We start from the raw sequence: 15,491 nt of genomic DNA on the forward strand, positions 1-15,491 counted from the left end.
CTCTCCCTGCCGCGGCCTGACACGACACAGGCAGCCCCGGGGTGTGCCCCCATCTCCGGTGACTCTGGGCTCCGGGGGGCGGCTGGTCCGGGGAGGGGGACGCTCCTCTCCCAGGACACGCCCTCTACTGCCAGTCGGGGTGGAAGCGCCACCGCCTCTGACCCGTCCACTCGCCCCTCATTGCCTCCTAGACCAAGCCAATTCGCACCCCTGCAGTCTGGCCCCAGACCTGTCTCCCCAACGCCCCACCTTTTCCCCATACTCCAGTCAAACTAGATGTCTTGTCATTCCCCAAACATGTTCTGGGATTTCCCACCTCCCTGCCTTTCCTCAGGCCGTCCCTCCTCCGGGAGTGCTGGCCCTGGAGCCACCATTCCAGTGCTGCCCATCCCTCAGGGTCGGCCGGTCTTTCCAACTGCCAGGTGCCCTGACCCTGGGGGCAGCACACACCAGGTACTGGGGAGACGTGGTCTCACCCATGGCCCCTGCACCGTGGGAGAAGTGCAATTACCTGACCGCACAGCCCTAGTCACCTGTGCCAGACTTCCCGCAAGCTCTCCTTTCTGGGGAAGGGGCTCAGTACACCCCAAATGAGGGAAGCGAATTTTAAGGCTTTTCAATGAATGGGCACTGAAGTGAGCTGACCCACTGATGATAAGGCTAGAATTTGTAATACCAACGGCTTTCGAATGTCCCGCAGGGCAATGGCTGGGCACTGTGCTCTCTATCCTTTCCCCACGTCAGGCAAATACACCTACTGTATTTTAGTACAGTCATGAGTAATGACATTTCAGTCAATGCCAGACCACATATACTGTGGTAGTCCCAAGAGATTATGATACCATATTTTTACTATGTTTCTATGTTTACATCTGTTTATATATGCAAATTTTTACCATGGTGTTACAGTCGCCTAAAGTATTCAGTACTTTATATATATATATAATGGGTCAAGTTGGTGCCCAACCCTGATTCAAAAGGGACTCCTGGGGCTGGGTGCAGTGACTCACGCCTGTAATCCCAGCACTTCAGGAGGCGGAGGTGGGAGGATTCTTGAGCCCAGGAGTTCAAGACCAGCCTGAGGCAATACAGTGAGACCCCCACCATCTCTATAAACAAACAAACAAAAGGGACTCCTGGTGCTAGGTGGGGATCTAACCCCCTCTATTCAATTCCCTCTCCCATTTTGTCAACAAATCCCTATTGAAATAATCAAATGAACACAGTAGGAAGAATTCCATGTTGCCCCTAGAATCTCTAGAAGGCTGCACTTCACGTAACACAAACTTCAAGGCCATGGGTGGAGACAGTGAGGCTCAGCGGGCTGCTCACTGCAGCGGAGGGAAGCCCATCTGGGACCACCACGTTTCAGTGACACCTTGAGGTCTGAGGACTGGAGGTGAGAGGGGCTGAGAGTGGATGCATTTCCTAACTTAGAAATTCATAACCTTAGCAGCAGGCACATGAAGGAACAGTGTGCTGAATGGAGAGTGTTAGGGCAGTGCCAGAGTCGACCCCGACCAAGGGCCGTGGGCTAGTTGGAGAGGGAGTCGCTGTCCAGGCATCAGACACAAGAGACAAATGGCCACAAAGGTCAGACACAAAGAAGAGTGATTGACCCAATGTATCGTCTTTGTGTGTGTGTGTGTGTGTGTGTGTGTGTGTGTGTGTGTGTGTGTGTGTTTTGAGACAGTTTTGCTCTGTCTCACAGGCTGGGGTGCAGTGGTGCGATCTCGGATCACTGCAACCTCCACCTCCTGGGTTCAAGCAATTCTCCTGCCTCAGCCTCCCAAGTAGCTGGGATTACAGGCGTGTGCCACCATGCCCAGCTGATTTTTTGTATTTTTAGTAGAGACGGGGTTTCACCATATTGGCCAGGTTGGCCTTGAACTCAAGTGATCCACCCGCCTTGGCCTCCCAAACTGTTGGGATTACAGGCGTGAGCCACCGCGCCCAGCCACCACTACTCCATCTTTTAACTTTTAACCTGTTTCTTTGTATTTAAAATAGACATCTTATAGTTGACAAGATGCAGTTGGGTCTTTTTTTTTTTCTTAAATCCAGTCTGGCAATATCTGCCTTTTAATTTGTATTAATACTATTCATACTTGATAACATTATTCTCTTTTTTCTTTTTGAGATGGAGTCTCCCTCTGTTGCCCAGGCTGGAGTACAGCATCTTGATCTTGGCTCACTGCAACCTCCACCTCCCAGGTTCAAGCAATTTTCCTGCCTCAGCGCCCTCCCCCTGACCCTAGTAGCTGGGATTACAGGCACGTGCCACCACGCCCAGCTAATTTTTGTATTTTTAGTAGAAACGGGGTTTCTCCATGTTGGCCAGGCTGGTCTCAAACTCCTGATCTCAGGTGATCCACCCGCCTTGGCCTCCCAAAATGCTGAGTTTACAGGCGTGAGCCATCATGCCCGGCCCGATAACATGATTTGCAAATTTGTATGGAATAAATACAAAAATTGACCAAATGTTAGGTCTTAAGCTAAGCTGTAATAAATTCCTGAAAGTAGAAAAAATTCGGTCACATTTTCTGAGCACAATGTAATAAAACTAAAACTAAATAACAAAAGATTGGCTAAAAATTTCTGAATCGTCTAGAAAATAAAAAAATCCCTCTTACAGCACTGAAAGGCGAAATCAAAACACGTTCGGATATAGATAACAATCTGAATACTCTGCAGGCTGGGCGTGGTGGCTCACACCTGTAATCCTAGCACTTTGGGAAGCCAGGGCAGGTGAATCACTTGAGAACAGGAGTTCGAGATGAGCCTGGACAATATAGAGGGACCCTGTGTCTCACAAAATAAAGAAAAAAAATTACAAAAATTATCCAGGCATGGTGGCACATGCCTGTGGTCCCAACTCCTCAGGAGGCTGAGATGGGAGAATCATTTGATCCTGGGAGGTCAAGGCTGCAGTGAGCCGTGATTGTGCCACTGTACTTTAGCCTGGGCAACAGAGCAAGCCCCTGTCTAAAAAACAAACAAACAAACAAACAAAGAAAAAAACTTGGTAATTGTTTTTTTTGTTTTGGTTTTGTTTTTCTGTTTTTTTTTTTTTTTTTTTTTTTTTTTGAGACGGAGTCTCGCTCTGTCACCCAGGCTGGAGCGCAGTGGCGCGATCTCGGCTCACTGCAAGCTCCGCCTCCCGGGTTCACGCCATTCTCCTGCCTCAGCCTCTCCGAGTAGCTGGGACTACAGGCGCCCGCCACCACGCCCAGCTATTTTTTTTTTTGTATTTTTAGTAGAGACGGGGTTTCACCGTGGTCTCGATCTCCTGACCTCGTGATCCGCCCACCTCGGCCTCCCAAAGTGCTGGGATTACAAGCGTGAGCCACCGCGCCCGGCCAGAACTTGGTAATTGTTAAGTGTGGAGCATGGGCTTGAAGTCCTGTGGCCCAAGTTCAGTTTCTAGCTCTGCTGCCCACAGAGACTGTGGCTCTGGTTTTGGTGCTCGGGTTTCTCCATGTCTGTTTTCTCGTCTGTAAAATGAAGATAATAATACTTATCTTAGATAATTTTTTTAGCGATGGTGTCTTGCTATGGTGCCCAGGCTGGAGTGCAGTAGCTCACTGCAGCCTTGAATTCCTGGGCTCAGATGATTGTCCTGCCTCTGCCTCCCAAGTAGCTGGGACTACAGGTGAGTGCCACTGCACTTGGCTTACAGGATTTTTTTTTTAACATTGAGATGAATTTTAAAAGCAGTATTTAAATATCACTCATTTTCATGTGTGTAATATTTCACAGTCACAATTTTGATTGTAAAAAGTAACTTTGTTTCTCTATTTAGGGCAAGCCCGAATTCTGCTGCTGATAGAAAAACTTAAACTTACACACTTAAGGAAACTCACATCTACTTCAGTTTCTTTGGGATAAATTCATAATCTTTCTGGGCTCCTCTCCACACCTTTGAGTTGCCTCCTCTAGACTCGGGTGCTTGGACAGGTGCATCCATCTGGCCGAGCCTGAGTCACAAGCCTTCACACAAGCACCCAGAAAGACAACAGAGTGCTAGGCGCGGTGGCTGACGCCTGTAATCCCAACACCTTGGGAAGCTGAGGCGGGAGGATCACCTGAGGTCAGGAGTTCGAGACAAACCTGACCAACATGGTGAAACCCCGTCTCTACTAAAAATACAAAAAATTAGCCAGGCGTGGTGGTGCAAGACTGTAGTCTCAGCTACTCAGGAGGCTGAGGCACGAGAATCGCTTGAACCCAGGAGGTGGAGGTTGCAGTGAGCTGACATTGTGCCACTGCACTCCAGCCTGGGCAACAGAGTGAGACTCTGTCTCAAAAAAATTAATAAAATAAATAAATAAATAAATAAAGAGAACCAAGGAAATTTCCCACCCCCTCTCCAAACCCCACAAGCTGCCAGAATTAGAAAGGGTCTTTTACTTTCAAATGGAGACTCTACCACATGCTGAAAAGCCAAAAACCAGTGAATGTCAATCGTGTTTCCATTCTTAAAAGGAGAAATTTTGTTTCCGTCCTAAATCTGTTTTCCCAGAACATGCTGCACCCCATGACTCAGCCCCTTCTCAGTGTCTAAGCTCTTACATCATTATGAATTATTCCCCAAACTGGTTTATGAAACAAACTATGCTTTAAGCCCTCCAGTCTTTGGCTCTTGATTGGCAGAGGTTTTTGGAATAAAAAATTCACTGTAATAGCCAATGGGTGAAAGGCCATGACAACTAGAAAAGTGGGGGAAAGAAAACTGGCAGAAAGTCTCCTTATCTTATCCTGTTACTGTGGTTAGAAAATACATGGGATGCAGCCGAAGATGTACTTAGAGGAAAGTATACAGCATGAGAAATATGAACATCGGTTGTGAGTTAGACCTGGGCTCAAAATATCTTGCTCTGCTTTTCTTTTTCTTTTCTTTTTTGAGATGGAGTCTTGCTCTGTTGCCCAGGCTGAAGTGCAGTGGTATGATCTCGGCCCACTGCAGCCTCTGCCTCCTGGGTTCAAGCAATTCTCCTGGCTCAGCCTCCCGAGTAGCTGGAATTACAGGTGCCTGCCACCATGCCTGGCTAATTTTTGTATTTTTAGTAGAGACAGAGTTTCACCATATTGGCCAGGCTGGTCTCGAACTCCTGACCTCATGACCTGCCCTCCTCAGCCTCCCAAAGTGCTGGGATTATAGGCGTGAGCCACTGCACCTGGCCTTGTATCCCCTTCCTAAGAGGGGAATATTTGACTCTGTGCCCAGAGGGTTGAGTCCTTTTCCTGTAAGGAAAGAAGATTCACCATCAAAGGACTGAGAAAAAAAGTATAGACAGTAGCTTCTTATAACTTAATATTTCCTTGACTTGAAAATAAAGGGATTTTAATGAAAAACTCCTTCTTATTGGCCAGGCAGGATGGCTCGTGCCTGTAATCCCAGCGCCATAGGAGTCCAAGGTGGGAGGATTGCTTGGGGCCAGGAGTTCAAGAGAAGCCTGGACAACATGGCAAGACCCTATCTCTACAAAAAATTAAAAGTAAATAGCTGGGTGTGGTGCACACACCTGTAGTCCCTGCTACTCAGGAGGCTGAAGTGGGACGATGGCTTAAGCCCAGGAGCTCAAGGCTGCAGTGAATTCTGATCCTGTTACTGTACTCCAGCCTGGGTAATGGAGTGAGACCCTGTCTTTAAAAAAAAAAAAAAATTTAAGTCTCTCTCTCTCTTTTTTTTTTTTTTTTTTTTAATTTGAGATGGAGTCTTGCTTTGTTGCCCAGGCTGGAGTGCGGTGGCATGATTTTGGCTCACTGCAACCTCTGCCTACCTGGTTCAAGCTATTCTCCTGTCTCAGCCTCCTAGGTAGCTGGGATTACAGGTGCTTGCCACCATCCCAGGCTAATTTTTATATTTTTCGTAGAGACGGGGTTTCATCATATTGGTCAAGCTGGTCTCAAATTTCTGACCTCAGGTGATCTACCTGTCTCAGCCTCCCAAAGTGCTGGGATTACAAGCGTGAACCACTGGGCCCAGCCAAAAAGTCTTTTCTTCTTGACATCTTTTTCTTAGAATTCTGAATCTTACAAGCATTGACTTATAAAAATAGTCTATTACTTAATTTGGGGTCTGTCTGGAGGAAGAAGATTCTCCCCTGATGTCTGATTTAAAAATTTCCCTAAACTGGCCTGAAACATGAGAGATGGTTAGTTAATTTTTTTTTTTTGTTTGTTTTGAAACGGAGTCTCACTGCCGCCCAGGCTGGAGTGCAGTGGTGTGATCTCAGCTCACTGCAAGCTCCGCCCCCCGGGGGTCACGCCATTCTCCTGCCTCAGCCTCCCGCGTACCTGGGACTACAGGCGCCCGCCACCTCACCCGGCTAATTTTTTGTATTTTTAGTAGAGACAGGGTTCCACTGCGTTGGCCAGGCTGGTCTTGAACTCCCGACCTCAGGTGATCCGCCTGCCTCGGCCTCCCAAAGTGCTGGGATTACAGGCGTGAGCCACCGCGCCCAGCCTGTTTTTTTTTTTTTTTTTTTTTTTCAAAGGGGTGAATTTTATTTCATTTATTTATTTTTTTATTAATTTTTTTTGCACACAAAAACAATAAACATTTTCTAAAAATACACACAAACAAAAAGATGCGTATCAAACATATTAGGAAGGTTACACATGGGAAGTCGGGGAATAGAAATGGGGGGTGGGAGTTAAAATAAATGAGACAGGGACTTTATATGGATCAGTGATAACTCAATCCTCTATTTGACAAAGAAGAGGGAGAAGGAAGAGGAAGAAAAAGAAAGTGGGATAAAGGATCAGAAAGGGAGGAAAATAGAAAAAATTAGAGTATGACTCCAGGGTAGACCTGTTTTGTTGTCACTGAGTTGGTTGGTTGGTTTGTCTGTTGTATTTTTCATGTTTCGCCAAGTTGGCCAGACTGGTCTCGAACTCCTAGCCGGAAGTGATCAACCCGCCTCGCCCCCCAGAGTGCCAGGACCACAGGCGTGAGCCACCACGTCCAGCCCCCACATTGCTTCTGGCCTCCGTGGTAGACCTCCCAGACGGAGCGGCCGGGCAGAGGCGCTCCTCACTTCTTCCCAGACACGGGGCGGCCGGGCAGAGGCGCTCCTCACTTCTCAGACCGGGCGGCCAGGCAGAGACGCTCCTCACTTCTTCCCAGAGGATAGGTGGCCGGGCAGAGGCGCTCCTCACTTCCCAGACAATGGGTGGCCGGGCAGAGGCGCTCCTCACTTCCCAGACGATGGGTGGCCGGGCAGAGGCGCTCCTCACTTCCCAGACGATGGGTGGCCGGGCAGAGGCGCTCCTCATTTCCCAGACGATGGGTGGCCGGGCAGAGGCGCTCCTCACTTCCCAGACGGGGCGGCCGGGCAGAGGCGCTCCTCACTTCCCAGACGGGGCGGCCGGGCAGAGGCGCTCCTCACTTCCCAGACGGGGCGGCCGGGCAGAGGCGCTCCTCACTTCCCAGACGATGGGTGGCCGGGCAGAGGCGCTCCTCACTTCCCAGACGGGGCGGCCGGGCAGAGGCGCTCCTCACTTCCCAGACGATGGTGGCTGGGCAGAGGCTCTCCTCATTTCCCAGATGGGGCGGCCGGGCAGAGGCGCTCCTCACTTCTTCCCAGATGGGGCGGCCGGGCAGAGGCGCTCCTCACTTCCCAGACGGTGGGTGGCCGGGCAGAGGCGCTCCTCACTTCCCAGACGGGGCGGCCGGGCAGAGGCGCTCCTCACTTCCCAGATGATGGGTGGCCGGGCAGAGGCGCTCCTCACTTCCCAGACGGGGCGGCCGGGCAGAGGCGCTCCTCACTTCCCAGATGATGGGTGGCCGGGCAGAGGGTCTCCTCACTTCCCAGACGGGGCGGCCGGGCAGAGGCGCTCCTCACTTCTTCCCGGACGGGGCGGCCGGGCAGAGGCGCTCCTCACTTCTTCCCGGACGGGGCGCCGGGCAGAGGCGCTCCTCACTTCTTCCCGGACGGGGCGGCCGGGCAGAGGCGCTCCTCACTTCTTCCCGGACGGGGCGGCCGGGCAGAGGCGCTCCTCACTTCTTCCCGGACGGGGCGCCCGGGCAGAGGCGCTCCTCACTTCCTCCCGACGGGGCGGCCGGGCAGAGGCGCTCCTCACCTCCCAGACGATAGGTGGCCGGGCAGAGGCACTCCTCACTTCCCAGACAATGGGTGGCCGGGCAGAGGCTCTCCTCACTTCCCAGATGGGGCAGCCGGGCAGAGGCGCTCCTCCCTTCCCAGACGATGGGTGCCTAGGCAGAGGCGCTCCTCACTTCCCAGACGGGGCGGCCGGGCAGAGGCGCTCCTCACTTCCCAGACGGGGCGGCCGGGCAGAGGGGCTCCTCACTTCTTCCCGGACGTGGCGGCCGGGCAGAGGCGCTCCTCCCTTCTTCCAGGACAGGGCGGCAGGGCAGAGGCGCTCCTCACTTCTTCCCGGACGGGGCGGCCAGGCAGAGGCGCTCTTCACTTCCCAGACGGGGCGGCCGGGCAGAGGCGCTCCTCCCTTCTTCCAGGACAGGGCGGCAGGGCAGAGGCGCTCCTCACTTCTTCCCGGACGGGGCGGCCGGGCAGAGGCGCTCTCACTTCCCAGACGGGGCGGCCGGGCAGAGGCCTCCTCACTTCTTCCCAGACGGGCGGCCGGGCAGAGGCCTCCTCACTTCTTCCCAGACGGGGCGGCCGGGCAGAGGCGCTCCTCACTTCCCAGACGATGGGTGGCCGGGCAGAAGCGCTCCTCACTTCCCAGACGATGGGTGGCCGGGCAGAGGCGCTCCTCACCTCCCAGACGATGGGTGGCCGGTAGAGGCGCTCCTCACCTCCCAGACGATGGGTGGCCGGGCAGAGGCGCTCCTCACCTCCCAGACGATGGGTGGCCGGGCAGAGGCGCTCCTCACTTCCCAGATGGGGAGGCCGGGCAGAGGGGCGGCCAGGCAGAGACGCTCCTCACCTCCCAGACGGGCGGCGGCCGGGCAGGGGCTGCATCCCAGCACCCTGGTAGGCCAAGGCAGGCGGCTGGGAGGCGGAGGCTGCCGCGAGCCCAGACCACGCCACCGCACTCCAGCCCGGGCAACACCGAGCATCGGGTGAGCGAGACTCTGTCTGCAGTCCCAGTACCTCGGGAGGCTGAGGCGGGCAGAGCACTCGGCGTCAGGAGCTGGCGACCAGCGTGGCCAACATGGCGAACGCGCGCCTGCAGCCAAAGGAGAAAAAGCAGGCAGCGGTGGCGCGCGGCGGCAGTCCCAGGCAGTCCGCGGCGCGGGCAGCAGCGAGCCGAGTAGATTGCAGCCTGGGCCACAGAGGGAAAGAAGAAAAGAAAGAAAGAAAGAGAGAGAGAGAGAGAGAGAGAGAGAGAGAGGCTTTTTTTTTTTTTTTTTTTTGAGATGGAGTCTTTCTCTGTTGCAGGCTGGGCTGCAGTGGCACAGTCTCGACTCACTACAAACTCTGCCTCCCAGGTTCAAGTGATTCTCCCGCCTCAGTCTCTCGAGTAGCTGGGATTACAGACCTTACAGGCATGCGCCACCATGCTTGGCTAATTTTTGTATATTTAGTAGAGACGGGGTTTCACCATGCTGGCCAGGCTGGTCTTGAACTCCTGACCTCAGGTGATCCACCTGCCTCGCCTCCCAAAGTGCTGAGATTACAGGTGTGAGCCGCCGCGCCCAGCCACTTAGTAAATCTTAAATATTATTATATTACTTATTTAAAAAGAGAAAAGTAAAGCACTGAACTAAAGGAGCTAGACAACAAAAAATAAATGAAAGGAGAGAAACATAAATAAATAGTGAATGAATGCTGAAGTGTTTTGGGGTAAAATGTATTGATGTTTGCAACTTACTTTGGAATCCATAAAAAATTAAATGGATTCAACTTACTTTGAAACACATAAAAAGATGGATGGACAGAAGAATAAATGGATAAATATAAGCAAATACAGGAAAATGTTTCTATAATAAGATTGCTATGTTTAAAATTGACTAAAGCAGTTAATGTAGATAAAAACAAAAAATTATATAGTAGAAAACAGATAAAGAGCAGGACTGAAAAATATAACCTAGAGCTGGAAGACATATCAAATAGATACATCACTACAAAATCAAATAAATAAAAAAGTCTAAAAGAAGAGAAAACTCAAATGGACCACATTAGTAATAAAAAGGGGATGTAATCTTTTTTTAGAAGTGTTCATAAAAAACATATAGACAACTGTTCACTAATAATTTTCCTTAATTGGGCAATTTTCTAAGAAACTACAAATTATTAATATTTAAGAAGAACCAGCCTGGCCAATATGGGGAAATCCCGCCTCTATTAAAAATGCAAAAAATAGCTGGGCATGGTGGCATGCGCCTGTAAGTCCCAGCTACTCGGGAGGCTGAGTCAGAAGAATCGCTTGAACCCAGGAGGCGGAGCTTGCAGTGAGCCGAGATCGCGCCGTTGTACCCAGCCTGGACAACAAGAGTAAAACTGTCTCAAAAACAAAACAAAACAAAACAAAACAAAACAAAACCCAAAAACAAAAATACAAAAAATTAGCCGGGGGTGGTAGCACGCACCTGTAGTCCCAGCTACTGGGGAGGCTGAAGCAGGAGAATCACTTGAACCCGGAAGGCGGAAGGTTACAGTGAGCCGAGATCACGAGATCTGCCTGGGCGGCAGAGAGAGACAACGTCTCAAAAATAAATAAATAAATAAGATAAAATAAAATAAAATAAAAACTAGCTGGGCATAGTGGCATGTGCTGATAGTCCCAGCTATTTGGAAGGCTGAAGCAGGAGGATTGCTTAAGCCCGGGAGTTGGAGGTTGCAGTAAGCCGTGACTGCACCACTGCACTCCAGCCAGGATGACAGAGTAAGACTGTCTCGGGGGGAAGAAAAAAAAAGAAATATATTCACAATATTAATAAGTCAAAGAAAAAATATACTGTAAATGGATGCTGGAATATATTTAATACAATTGAGTATTTGGTACTGAGTTTAAAAAAACTCTTATTTTCCCATAGCAGAATAAAGAGAAGTCCCTTGAAAGTAACAGTAAAACATGTTACTCTTAAAGCAAACATGTCATGCTTCACAATAAAACAATGGAGACATCCCCATTAAAATCCAAAACACAACAAGGTTTCTTGCAGTCCTCACTGCTATTCAATATTGTTCTGGGAGTTCTAGCCAATACTAGAGCAACAAGAAGAAATAAGAGGTATCTTATCTCTTTGAAAAAGAAAGAGCAAAGTTTTCATTATGGCTTCTCCCTGGAAAAACCTCAGAAAATGCAATAAATATAAATTAATATGAAATTTTTAAATGACAGCCAGGGGGTCCAAAAACTTTTAAAAAATCAATTGCTGTATTACATAGTATCAATAACCAGTTGGACTATGTCATGGGGGAAACATTTACAATAGCAAGCACAACAAGTTTCAAAATCACCCAATATGGGCTTATTTCACAAACACACGACCAAATCCGTTTTATCATGAGGGCTCTCTGCTCTGCTCACACGTGGCCAGACTGGGCCGTTGTAGGAAGAACATGAATACTCGCCATGAGGATGCGTGCCTGCCGTGGGGCAGCTTCCTGATGATGAAGAAGGTGAGCTGGATCCAGGCATCCACCTTCCCCGTACTCCCCCTCCTTTTGGGGCCAGAGCCCAGCCCTCTACTTCAGAGCCAGCAAATCCCGGGCAGAAGGAAGTTTCTGCAATAGCCTGCACTAGTGCACTGCAGTTCTGCTCTAGGCTTTTGGCCAGAAGAGTGCCAGCAAGAAGGGGCACAAGAAGGGGCGTGGGACCTGGACTGCTTTCTTGGGTTGCAGAGGGCTGAGGAATTCTTAGGGAGCTGGTGGAGGCACTGGCAAATGTGGGCTTGATAAAGGGCTGTGAGAGGAAGACAGAGAGGAATTGAGGAGGCTGAGCAAGGTCAGGAAGGAGTATTCAGCAGAACGTGGTCCAAAGGGTTAAGCCTAGAGCCCTTTCTCCAAAATGAGTGGTGCAACCGACTGAGTGCTCTTCTTGGTGTCACCCTGGCCTGCTGTGCTGGGTATCTTCTTTTTGCTCCACTTCCTTCCTTATTTCCACTCTCTGCCCTGATCTCTGCCCCAGAAGGCTGACCTGTATGACTACCAGCACAGGCTGCCTGGTCCTTGGGTTTTCAACTGGGTTCCCAGTGGGAGCTGTGAGAGGAGACCCAAGGGAGAGAAGCAACGGCTTCTCCATTAGGCTTAAGGGTTAGAGGTGCTAACAGCTCCACTTTGAGGCCCGGCGTGTTGTATTATGCCTTGTGTTTCCCTACATCCTGCCTACACCTTTATAAATAGCCCCTTTATTAAACTTTCCTCCAATTAATCCTAATTTGGGTGGACCATTCGTTTTCCTGCTGGGACCCAGACCAACATAAATGGTTAGCCTTCTTCTTCTTCTTCTTTTTTTAATGAGACAGGGTCTCACTCAGTTGCCCAGGCTGGAGTGCAGTAGCATGATCTTGGCTCACTGCAGCCTCAACCACCCAGGCTCAAACGATTCTCCCACCTCAGCCTCCCAAGTAGCTGGGACCACAGGAACATGCCACCACGCCTTTGTATTTTTTGTAGAGATGGGGTTTCGCCATGGTGCCTAGGCTTGTCTCGAACCCCTGAGCTCAAGTGATCTACCTGCCTCAGCCTCCCAAAGTGCTGGGATTACAGGCATGGGCCATCGCGCCCGGCCCAAGTGGTTACATTTCTGTTTGGCAAAGCAACTGGTTGCATTTGCAGTAGAGTTCAGTGGGAGATTGGTCTGGAGAAGACAGGGGAGGTGGTCTTTAGGAAAAGACCCACCCCCTGATTACCTGGTGGGCTCTGGCCAAGATAGGGCTTCCACCTATGAACCTTTAGGCAAGAAGTACCGCCCAGTAGACAACATCCCAAATATGAAACCGTTTCCCTCAATTTCCGCACACAGGGCAGTGAGGTGACCACCTCCTCCCCATTGCAGACAGAGAAGGAACCTTGCCCTGATTACACAGAGAGATAGATACGTACAGAGAAGGCTCTAGAAGGATTCTGCACTTATTTGTAGAGGCAGGGAGAGGAAGGTGTGGGACTTTTTTTCCTTTGTTTATATTTCCAAGTACTTGGGGGAAGGTGCACATGTAACTTTTACAAGGAAAAAACAATACAGTGAACTTCATTTTGGAATAATGGAAAAGTGGGTGGAGCCTGGGGTCAGAGTGTTCACCCTGTGAGGCTTCCTTCCCTACCCTCTCCACCATCAGCCTAATGCCCTGAGGCTGGGCTCTGGAATGAAACTCAACCTTAGGCTTGGCATTTGCTCTCTGTGTGAGGCGTTTTGCTTTGGGCCGGGAGACAACATGGTGAAAAGCACTCCCTAAACTGTCCTAGAAAGTGAGCTGGCGAGTTGTGTCAGTTACGTTTATAATTCCTGGTGCTCCTTGGACCTGTTTGCTCAGACCCACCCAGGCTCACCTGGCCTTGGACCTGTTTCACTCTGCTCACCTTCTGGCATCTACCTTCATGGCAACCTCCTTTACGGCCAGTTCCATTTCTGAGAAGTACAAATCCTGCCTGGCTGCCTTGTGCCAGGGAAAGCCTGGACCTGGCCTCTGGCCGTGGCTTCACCCTGACTCCCTGTGTGACCACAGCTTGGTCCCCGTACTCTTGGTTTCCCTCCGTGTGCACCGTGGAAATCTGCCCTCCAGCCCCAAGATTGCTGGACTGCCGGAAGGACTGGCTCATCCCTGAGAATGTCCCCTCTGCCTTCACTTTCCCTCAGCTTGCAAAGTGCACAACTCAAGCCTCTTCTGCAGCTGGGAGGCAGGGAAGGAAAGGCCCCTGCAGCGGGGCCTCCTGTCTCTCTGAGAATTAGAGCACCCTCTGTGGGAGCATGTGGGCTTGACTCCCATCAGCCCAAGGCTGAAAGAGAGGCATTGAATCAAACGAAGGAAAGTGCAGTTTCTTCAGTGACGATCAGTGTTGCTGGTGGGTTTAAGTTTCTTCGCACAGTGGAGCTGAAAGAGACCCTGGCTGAACTCTAAGGGTGGGGACCAGGCGTAGGGGAACCCTGGCCCCCAGCCTGCTCAGTTATTATTTCCTCAGGAGAGTCCAGGGTGCTCACAGGATGGAGGGAAGCACTGCCTAGTAACGAGATCAGTGGATGGTCTTGAAGGTCTCGTGGCACTGAAGTTTGGGGCACACAATCCTTTGCAGGCTAGAGCTATCCAGGCTGGTCAGTGTAGCTGGAAGGGCAAGGGCAGAGGCTTAGGATGCCACTGTGGCCTGGCATTCAAGCTGGGCACATCCGATCTGCCTTATACTTCCCCACACCACGCCCCTCACGACATGTCAGCCCTGCTGTTCTACCCCTGGAACGGACCTGGACTCTGTCATTTCTGCACCTTTGCTCAAGCTGTACCTCCTACTTAGAATGCCTTTCTCAAAGCCATCTGGCAAAGCCTCCTGATTTCTTCCAGGCCTGGTGCAAACCAACCCTCTTTTCGAGGGCTTTTGTCTTCCCCCTTGTTAGATGCTCCCTCCCCCAGCTCACACCTCCCATGGCAGGTTGCCTGTACAATTTGATCACCTTCACCAACCTGTCCTCTAAACGCCTTGCATTTTTTTTGAGATGGGTTCTTGCTATGTTGACCAGGCTGGGAACATCTACTTCTCTAATAAAAAATCTTGTCAGTCCTGGCTATTGTCCTAGCCTGATGAGAAAAGACGTCTATGGTAGACTGTGTTATTCAAAATACTTACTGCCCCTCCCCCAGCACACACAAAACACCATGGGAGGACTGTGCATCCCCACCCTTTGAACTCTGGAGTGGCCATGTGACTTGCTTTGGCCAGTAAAACGTAGAAAGAAATGACAGCATCGCTTCTAAGCAGGGACTTCAGGGCCAGCTTGTGGTCCTCTATGTCTCTTTTCTCCCCTTTGTGAGGACACTGGAATGGGTCTGGAGTGAAGATAGTATCAGGTGTGGCAGCTGACCCACAATGGACATGTGAAGGGAACAAAATAGAAGCTTCTGTTGTAAGCCACTGAAGTTTTGGGGACTTAGCCTAAGCTGATTGGTACCACTTCTCTGGTCCCCTCAGCAGCCCTCCATCTCCATGTTCCCATGGTCTCCCTGCCCCAGGTGTACCCTGGAACTGGAACATCAGGACCAGCACAGTGGGGAGAACTGCCTAGTATGCTCCTGGGTCTTGGAAGGCCTGAAGCTCTCTCTGTCCTTAAGGCTGAAAGCTGGGGTCTTTGTATTTGACTCTCTGTCACTGCCTGCCCTCAGGGTCTCACTCTGTCTCAGGTATGAGACAGGTTGGTGTGCAGTGGTGTGATCTCAGCTCACTGCAACCTCCACCTCCCAGGTTCAAGTGATTCTCCAGCCTCAGCCTCCCGAGTAGATGGGACCACAGACATGTGCCACCATACCCGGCTAATTTCCATGACTTCTTATCCCAGAGCAAAGGACACAGCTCACCTAAGGGTGATCAGTGGTTTCCTTTTTGAATGTCAACATTGCTTAGAAGCATGCA

Source organism: Nomascus leucogenys, chromosome 8 (assembly GCF_006542625.1).
Source record: "Nomascus leucogenys isolate Asia chromosome 8, Asia_NLE_v1, whole genome shotgun sequence".
Lineage (NCBI taxonomy): Eukaryota > Metazoa > Chordata > Mammalia > Primates > Hylobatidae > Nomascus > Nomascus leucogenys.